The following is a 9,321-nucleotide window of genomic DNA, read 5'->3' as shown; positions in this document are numbered from 1 at the left end:
TAAAGAAGGAAAATAACTACTGTGAAAATATACAAAAGTGAGAGTCAATTGAGAAAGTATTTCCATAATAAGAACCGAACAAATAATAAATTACAGAGGCTGCTCTCAGCTGCAGGGAATCGACAAGATGTTGCCAGCCGAAGAAAGAAGGCGTCACTCTTTCACCCTCTCTACTAAGATGATGGAGCTGCCTACATACTAACACTGAGAACACCAAACAACATCATTCTAGCTCAAGGTTGTCTTTATTTTTCATGTTCATTCTTCTGCATAGGTGTGAAATTGTTTTGGGTTCACATTTGACAATTTCATCATCCATGAAGTAACTTCGGTATGACAATCTGTGTACTGAATATTTTCATAGTTACTTTGACATTTGTGTTTAACTTTTCCGTCGTAGGTTAATGATTTTCCTCTCAGTGACTTTGTCGAGGTGCTGCTTTCGTTTAGCTAGTGCATCAACATCAGGATAGGTTTAGAACGTGACTTCGGTAGGTTTGCATTTGTAAATTAGCGGTAGTTTCATTCTGTCACAACCATCTTTTTGTCCGTTAAGTCACATTCGCATCAAAATCGATAACTAGTATGGATGCACCAAATTATTGTAGTCTGTTTATTGTAAGCACACGGTGCAGTCATGTCATCTTTAAATGCTCAAGCGCTGGATTCTGATTGGCTGACAGTCAATAGTTTGAAAATGACCCCAACAGTGGTCTTCCATCCTTAATGAATGGCCATTGAACGAGGCTTAGTGTATGCATCATATACAAAGGCAATGCTCTGCTTTGTGTCATGCTTAAAATGTTGTCATCCTTTTAGCTTCATATGTGGTTTTGGCCGTTCTCATCAATCCCTTGTCCTATAATGAATATAAATGCATGTACATAAAACATTCTCGTTCTGTGTTATGTTAAAATAAACTCTTCCTTGTAGCATCTGCTTTTATCATCACAGCAATTATTATTATTTATATGGAGTGAAAAGCAGGATATGAGTTGTATAAATCCCTAAAAATGGGTTTGCATGCTTCTTACTTCATCCTTCGAAGCCATTTCCTTTCTTTCGTCTCGCTGAGTTTGATACAGCATTAGCCTGAAGGTATGACTGCTGCTGGATCTTAAACAGACTCTGAAATGATTTTCCACTAGTTACTCATTCATCTTACTCCACATACTGGTCTGCTTCCTCTCAGAGCTGACAGGTCGAGCAGGTAACCAGAAGGCGGTTGTAGTTTGTACGGATTCGAGTGTTAGTATTCAGTTTGGCAGCTGAAGTTGGCATGAGCTGGCACCCCTTTACTCTTAGTAGATAATGTTACCAGACATACACATCTTGTATACTAAAGAGATTATGGTAGGCATTATATCCCCTTTTATCAGAGTAAATCCGCAGGATAATGTTCCTTAGGAACTTTAACAACATATGGAGCTTATAGTGATTACCAACAGATGAAAAGATACTTACCCTCAACCTCTGAGGTTTATGCAATAGCCATATGGTTTGTAAATATTCGTTAAAAGGGTTTGATGAGGTCAAAGTCATCTGTAACCGTTATGTTTTGGTGGAAATTGTGGTCGCCGATCTTTAGTGGTTACTTGCTGTGAATTGTTGTCATCTAGTAATATCCAAACTCCATTTGGAGACAAAACAATCTCACCTCGCCTTCGAACAACATCTGCTGTCCATTTGGGAGCCATTCCCGCAGTCGGTGCTGTTTAATATTCACAAAGTCTCTGGAATCCGGCTGGTGCGAAAAACAGAAGAACGACCTGGAGGAACACCCAGAAACGAGGGGGTTAAACAGGCATTTTTGAACTTTGGTAATTTGGACGGATGGTAAGAGCAATGACGCTCGGGACTCTTGGGGGGCCCAGAGGCGAGGCCAGACCCGAGGGTTAGCCACACAGGAAGTTTACACAGCAGCATGCCAAATCAAAATCTATTTAATCATCAAACCGAACGAATACACTGTAAAAAGTGCTACACCCACAAAGTAGGTTTTAAATACTTTAAATAGTTTTAATCTAGTTTATTTTATTTGTTTTATACTAAAACGTATTAATATACTTCCTCTTTACTTAAAATATATCAGTTTTTATATAACAATATATTTTAAGTAAAGCTATTGCAATTTATTTGGGTAGTTATTTGTATATGGTTGTTGTGTACAAGAAATGTTATAAAAGTGAGTTGACATACACAATTTATTAGAGCAGTTGTCGGTGTGACAGGTTTGTTCATCAAACGTAAATATTTTAAAATTTTTAGTAGTTGGCATTATCCATTTTTCACTGGCGGGGACTTGCCCAGGCAGATGCCGCATCTTCGACACTTCAACTGTTTGAACGCTGCAGCGGATCTTTTCAGGGACTGATTAACACGGTAAGTTGAGCAAATTTAACCGAGTGATTGATGTAGAATCACGCGAAATCGCTTACTCTACTAGGGAGCTGAGGTTAGGTTTGCAAATTGCACTGTATAGCCAGCTATCCTGCACACGACAAAGCCGACAACGGCCGTTCTGATAATGAAAATATTGGACATTAAACGCTAAGGTAAAAGTTAACCTAAGTTAACATTAGTACTAGGCTAGTTTAAGTTAACGCTTAACTAACGGGTTAAAATGATATTATTGGTAAAATTAAAGCCAAAGTAGCCTTAAAACACATAGTAGCCATGACTACAGAACTTATTTCATTTCATATTAACAATGCGGTCTCCGGTGGGCTTTGCAGCTGCGTTATCAGCAGCAGAGATGCTAGTGAATTTGATAGCAGTGGCTCACCTGTTACTAGCAGCACCTGCTAACATCGCCACTGTTACAACATTTAGGATGGACTTGTTTAAAAACGCAAATACTTAGGTATTAATTAGTTGCACAAATGCCCTCCGTTATATGTGATCGAAACGGTCGCAGTTTAGAGCCTTCAGGCAATAGTTTTGCGGGCAAATCAGAGATCATGTTATTATACTTTTGCATTACTAAAGTAGATGCACAGAACTGACTGTAGAGATGTATGTTTAGACTTCTCTGTCTGATTTTAGAGATTTGATTCACGTTTTTTTTATTCTGCAAAGAATTATTCTGCAAAACTATGTCTAACCTATTACTTAAATCAATTACATTTACAACTGATTTTTAACTTTATTCTAACATGTATTTTCCTGGTCTTTAGATACCCAAGCACTTTTGTTACCTGAGGGTCTTCAAGCTTCATATTCAGGTAAGAAAAAATTAAGAAAAGATACAATTGCAGCTATAACTATTCCCAGGTAAGTAAAACATAGGTAAAATTGCAAAGTATCTAATATTCACCACCTTTAGCAACAAAAGTAAAATTTTGACTTTGTGTCTTTTCTGTCTTTTACCTGTCTGCTCTCATTGCCTGTTCATCTGACCTAACTCTTGATTATTTTTTTGTTTGTTTGTTTCCACCAGTAGAGTCATGATGAAAGCGAGGTGCAGGCTGAGCTTGGCAGTTGCCCACTGAAAATTTACATGTGCCATCATCCCGACACAATTGGAATTATCATAGAAGGAAAGCCCGTGGTCAGAGGTGTGCCAAACCTGTCGAAAGCATGCTGCCTCTTGTTTGGACTTACATATGCCCTCGACCTCAAGTATCCCCAAAGTTGGTGTACACATTCGAGATATATCAGAGGCTGTTTGTGGGATTGGACCCCATGCGTCCTAAGCCATCCAAGTATACCAATCTCCTCATTAAGTTATCTTAGATGTTTTCTCAATGACATCTGACATTGTTTGCCATCATTTTACAAGTCTCTGAATTTTACAAGTATTTTGATTTAAAATACAAAAATCTTACAGATTTTCTTTTTCGTGTGTTTTTGACAATACAATGTGATGTTATGGCTCACAGTTACATTTATCTAAACATTGCAGATTGGGCAGTTTGGCTATTTCACTTAACTGTTCAGAACAGGTTGAAATTACACTTACACAATGTTTGTTTTATATTATTGTGTACATGTGCAGCCACATTAATGGCCTGTTTTGTAGTCACTGTTAAATGTGACACTGGTTGACACTGAATAAATGTTGTCTTCAGTCTATCCTATCTTTTTCTTCTTCAATTGATTTTGTAATTGTTATTGACAGTCTGTTTATATAAAGTTAATCACTGTAGGGTTTAGAATATAAACATTTAAATTTCTTTTCTGAGGGTATAGTCAGGACTCAATTAAAATGTTTATTCAAATATGATTAGATTAATTTTACTAAAAACATAAAGTTCATTAAACCTAATTAAAATGAGTACAGGTTGCTTGTAGCAACCCATAAATAAGTTACCTGTACCAAGAAAAGTAGGTTTATCTAAGTAATACTAGTACTATTAGTTACCTCAACTTGATTTTGTTGCATTTGTATTAAGTAATGTTACTGTGTTTATTATACTTAAAAAAGACTGCAAGTTGACTCAACTTAAAACATCCAATGCAGCCACTTGCCTCACTTTTTATAAGTTAGATCTAGGTATTACTTTTTACAGTGTAGGAGCTGTCTGCCAGACGCAGCTCAGCAGCTGCCTCAGATGAAGACAAATGTGCTGCGGAGCTGCTGGAGCAAAAGCTAAATGCGTTCGGAGCCTTCGTGAAACGGCATAGCTTAGGTGCACGCTTCGCAAAGTAACTCGCCGAAGCCTTTTAATACAAACCGAATCGCTTTTGAATGCATTTAATTGCTTGCATACGAGCATTTGCAAAAAGATATTATTTTGCCATTGTTAAAGAAGTTGTGGAGTTGATTCATGCTTTATGGGAATTACTTGCATGTGGAATTGTGACATAAACAATGTTAATTGCCGTTTTTAAACTGCACAAACACTTCCCATATGTTTTACTGTAAACCAGAGACATTAACCTTGTTAAATGCACTTGAGTAGGGCAGTGTGACTCGAGTATGTGATGATTGATGGGCATGATGATGAAAGTTGAATTCTGAGCAAAAGAAGCTCATTGTTTCATTTTCATGTAGGATGAATATAATTTGTTTACGCGTATGGATGTCTCTCAAGAAGCGCTTGTTTTCTTTGCATTCTGTGTTTGGTTTTCTCATGAATCTGATATCCGAGTTTAAGATTGCGCGTCTCTCAAGAGACAGCAAATAAAGAAAGGTAACCTAAATAATGCAACCGGTCTGAAATGTATAGACTGCAAGTTATTTCATATGCATGAGAACATCATCTCTTTGTCAACAGCTCCGGTAGTAATCATCAGGATGGTATTAGGCTTCTGGGTGGTATTGTAGCTGAAAAAAATCCCTCTTTGGTCCTCAGCCAACCACCATCGGTTATCCTGCAGAGAAGAGAGAAACGCTTGTGTATGTTCGTGACTGATGCTATAATGGTTGTCTAAACCTGAGGGTGGTGAAGATCATTAAACACCTCCTCAGTCTCTCTCTAAAGGACATCTCTCGTCATGGCAACTATATAAACATCACACACTTTCTCCCGTAGGGTAAATGTGGAAGGAGCGTGTAAAGGTGTTACATCTGAGGTCCACTAGGGACCGGGACTCCATACAGTTGAGATATGCAGAGTCAGGCTGTCTAGGTTCTTTTAGGACATTGTACATTGATATGATTTCCTCTTTAAAAGAGAAAATATGCTGCACAGGTTGTTCATAATAAAAAAAATAAAAATAAATCTGAGTATCTGGGGGAGCATGTAAAAAAAAAAAAAGAAAGTATTCGGGCTCCATGGTTTCATAATTATGAGGTTGTGCAGTGCATTTAGCACCTGCTGAGAAGATACCATTATCAGTAAGGTCTAACAAGGTCTTGACGATCTACTGGCAATTCTCAAAACTAGTGCTGAGGAAGCTATGCTAGGTTAAAGCTACAAGGGATACGTATGCTGCTACTGGGCATGCATACATCAATACAGTTTTTAACTGTACAACAATAATTATAGTTTTTTTTAGTTATTGTAAGGGGTAGGTTTAAGGTTAGGTAATTAAAAACACAATCTATTACGTAGGTAGAAGCTGCTGTCGTTATCGTTGTAACTATATACTTCTTAATTTTCACGGGATTAAAATAGGTGGAAATAGTTGCATTTTAATCCATTTCAATTTAAAAATATCTAAGAAAGTGTTAAAGAGGTACATTAGAGGAACAACAAACACCGTAAATTACATGAATCGAATCATTAGAATAAAACGGACTGCTTTCCTTAACTATCAGCGCTACATTTGAGAGGGTGGGCCGATTCAATGAACCGATTCACCACAATGAATCGGACTTACGTAATATACCGTTTGAGAAAGTGAGAACCGTTTAGGACAGAGCTACTGTCACGCTACTGAAACATGTGGGTAAGTTTGTAGCGTCGCTACATTGAGTTTATAACACTGTTAAAACTGGCCAAATCTAACAGCTATAACAAACAAATATAACAATTAAATTTGTTGATGTTTTTCTCTCAACTATTGCAGAGTTCTCTACAGTGTGTATGTAGCAGATTGTTGTCCACTTGTACGAGTTTAGAATCGATTTTATCGCCGTGTTGCAATTGCACTTACGTTAGGGTTTATCGTGTTTACTAGAAGAAATGGGCTGTGTCAAATGGGGCACATTTAATGTCGAAACTCTCCAGCCAGGCAAAGCAGCAAATTGTTTTGCAGCAGATGTTGTCTGGCTACTTACGACTGACTTGTTTGTTTGTCAGAGATGTCTTGACTGTCTGGCTCTGTTGGTTCATGTCCCGGGCTCCGGTCAGTAGCCAGATGATCTGGGGGTCACTTTATCGCTCCGCCAAACTGTTGTCATGGAAACAACCGCAGTGGTAATCATGTGTGAACATGCTTTTATAATCTCAACTGCCTATCAGTGCTGGATCAAATGCCAGCTGTTTATTATCCCAAAATATTGCAACACTTTCCAACATGTGGAAGTGCTTTAAAGATTCACTTTCTTTCTGAGGATCCTGGCTGAATATCACATTAAACTGTTTACAGAGAGCTAACTTTTTTTGCTGTTTACTTATAGTTTAGCCAAGATTCGAATCCAGGCAAAAAAAAAAAAAAAAAAAAAAGCATTCTAATTATATGCCTCAAACGAGCTTTAATAATGAAAAACAGCACTGTTTTCACAAAAAGTCTCAAAAGTCTGGGATCAAAAGGGACTGAAATATTCCCCCAAAATATTGAGCATTTCAGCATTTATATTAGTATTATTAGCTATTTCCATCAGTCTTAGTACAAGATGTAATTACAGAAGAGTCAAGTTTTAAATATGGAAAATATCGAAACTCTCTGGTCATTTTTGAGCAAGATGCTACTGGTCAAATCAGATTCAATGATCTATGCTAAGCTGGAACGAAAAGTGCTCCGCCAGTTTCAGAGATTGACTGAATGGATACAGAAACGCTAAAACTGTTTAGCTCTTGCTGAGTTGGTAAATGAGCCTATTATCAACAAAAGTGGCGTGTTCCTTAAAGGCCTATAGTCCTGTAGATAGTGATAGTGACATGTAGCGGTCAGTTTATTTATTTTTTATTTGAATTTGAGATGATACTAGAAAATGTGAAAATAGATATTAGCTATTATAATTTTTCAGGTTGAAAATAAAAATTAAAAATGGAAATATTGCCCTTAATAGTGAAGTTTAGCACTGTGTGATATTGCTTACACTTGACTTGACCATTGGAAAGCAGAGGGTCTTTTTACAAGCCTCATTATTTTCTTTGTACGTTCTCTTTTTGTTTCATGTTTCATGATCCTGGTCTTGATGTGGTGCTGTCTACCGCATGCTGTAATTCAAACAGCAGGCTCGCTAGACCAGGATGAGCGGTGGTGGTCCTCAGCACTTCTTTATACTCCCCTTGTCTCTGTTTACAGGCTGTCTTGTCCAGACCCAGGCCCTGCCTGCCATCACCACACACTCCAAAACAGCAGAAAGGAAGGTCTTTGGGTTCATGTTTAATAAACAATCCAGTGAAAAATAATTAGCTGATAAGGCGCCTGTTTTTGATTCAACGTGGAGGTGAAGTTTTACATATCTTCTCTAAGCTCAGCTGCATTTTTAATATATATGCTGAATATTTAATGCATTTACAACCTAAAGGAATCGTGATGAAATGCAGATTTATTCCTCGGGGAGAGTTGAGGGAAGGACAGTGCATGAGGATTTGCATATCTGTCAGCATCACTGCACATCTTGACTTCCTCGCGCTACTCTGCGTGTGCATGGCACGATACAGGTCCCTGTGATCCGCAAGACAACAGGTTTGCTCCAGATGTGCTGAGATTTAGTCTGTGGTGGGGCTGTTTCTCTGCAGACTGTGCCAAGAAAGCCTGGCTGGTTGTTGAGCGGCAGTGTCTGAGACGGGTTCAGCTGGCTGTGCTAAAAGATAAGAAAAAGAGAACAGAAAGCTCTCCCTCTCTTTCTGTTTCTATCCATTTCTCTCTCTCCCTCTAAAACCCAGAGGAGCTGACCTGCATTAAGACATCAGGAAGAGTGGGGCGGTTAATAGGATAGATACAGGCAAACATCCTCAGAAGCTTGTTAAAGAGAGCAGCGTTGGCAGCGATTTAGAAAATCAGCTATTATAGTTTAATGGGGTTCATCAAATCCGAGTTGGCAAATTATAGCATTCTGGCCCCCTCCCAAAAACCATCTCTTTTGCTCTGTGACATCTCCATCTCCATGTACTAATGTGTTTATAAGCTGTGTAGAATTCACAAAGGCAGTCAGTATGTGAGCCTTATCGCATGAATGAAGCATCCCTGGCCAAGATTTTCCAGCCATTACATCAGAACCTCCTCCAGCTCGGAGAGGTAAAGGATGATATAGCCAGCGCCGTTTCTGCTTTAATGCGCCTCCTTCAAAAGCAGGTCTGTTTTTCATTGAGCTCAGTTTGTTGTTGTTTCATGTGACGTATGTAAAGATTTGAACATGAACTTGCTGCACTCCCTGATGCTTCTGTTTTTTTTATGTTTGCTTTAGGACTATCTGACAGGAATTTCCACATTCACTGTAATTTTATGAACTTCAGGACTTAACCATGCATATACAGTATACCAATTAAGACAACATACATATATAGCGATGGCTGAAGGATAACCTACATATACTATATCTGTTCAGAACAAACAGATACGGCACATACAATGATGACACATCTTCCATGCATGGAACTCAAAAGTAACCAAGGGCATATGCTCTAGACTGTTATTGCATCACATCTTGTTATTTTCTTCACTTCTTTTGTGCGATGTGAAGTGTGGTGCCAGTTAACAGATAAGGGTGCCACGCAAATGTGCTCTTCACGTGACTATTTCTCCTTCTGCTAATCTGAA

At 38.3% G+C, this 9,321-nt stretch overlaps 1 long non-coding RNA gene across 1 annotated transcript; it reads left to right on the top strand.

The window, feature by feature from the left end:
• The first annotated feature begins 1,972 nt into the window (after nt 1-1,972).
• On the top strand, nt 1,973-3,624 carry LOC122357366. The gene is made up of 3 exons (XR_006252459.1): nt 1,973-2,382; nt 3,177-3,224; nt 3,443-3,624. It is a non-coding gene; the product is annotated as an uncharacterized LOC122357366 (long non-coding RNA).
• The last annotated feature ends 5,697 nt before the right edge of the window (nt 3,625-9,321 follow it).

Source organism: Puntigrus tetrazona, chromosome 14, assembly GCF_018831695.1.
Source record: "Puntigrus tetrazona isolate hp1 chromosome 14, ASM1883169v1, whole genome shotgun sequence".
Lineage (NCBI taxonomy): Eukaryota > Metazoa > Chordata > Actinopteri > Cypriniformes > Cyprinidae > Puntigrus > Puntigrus tetrazona.
This window is presented reverse-complemented; position numbering and strand designations above follow the sequence as displayed.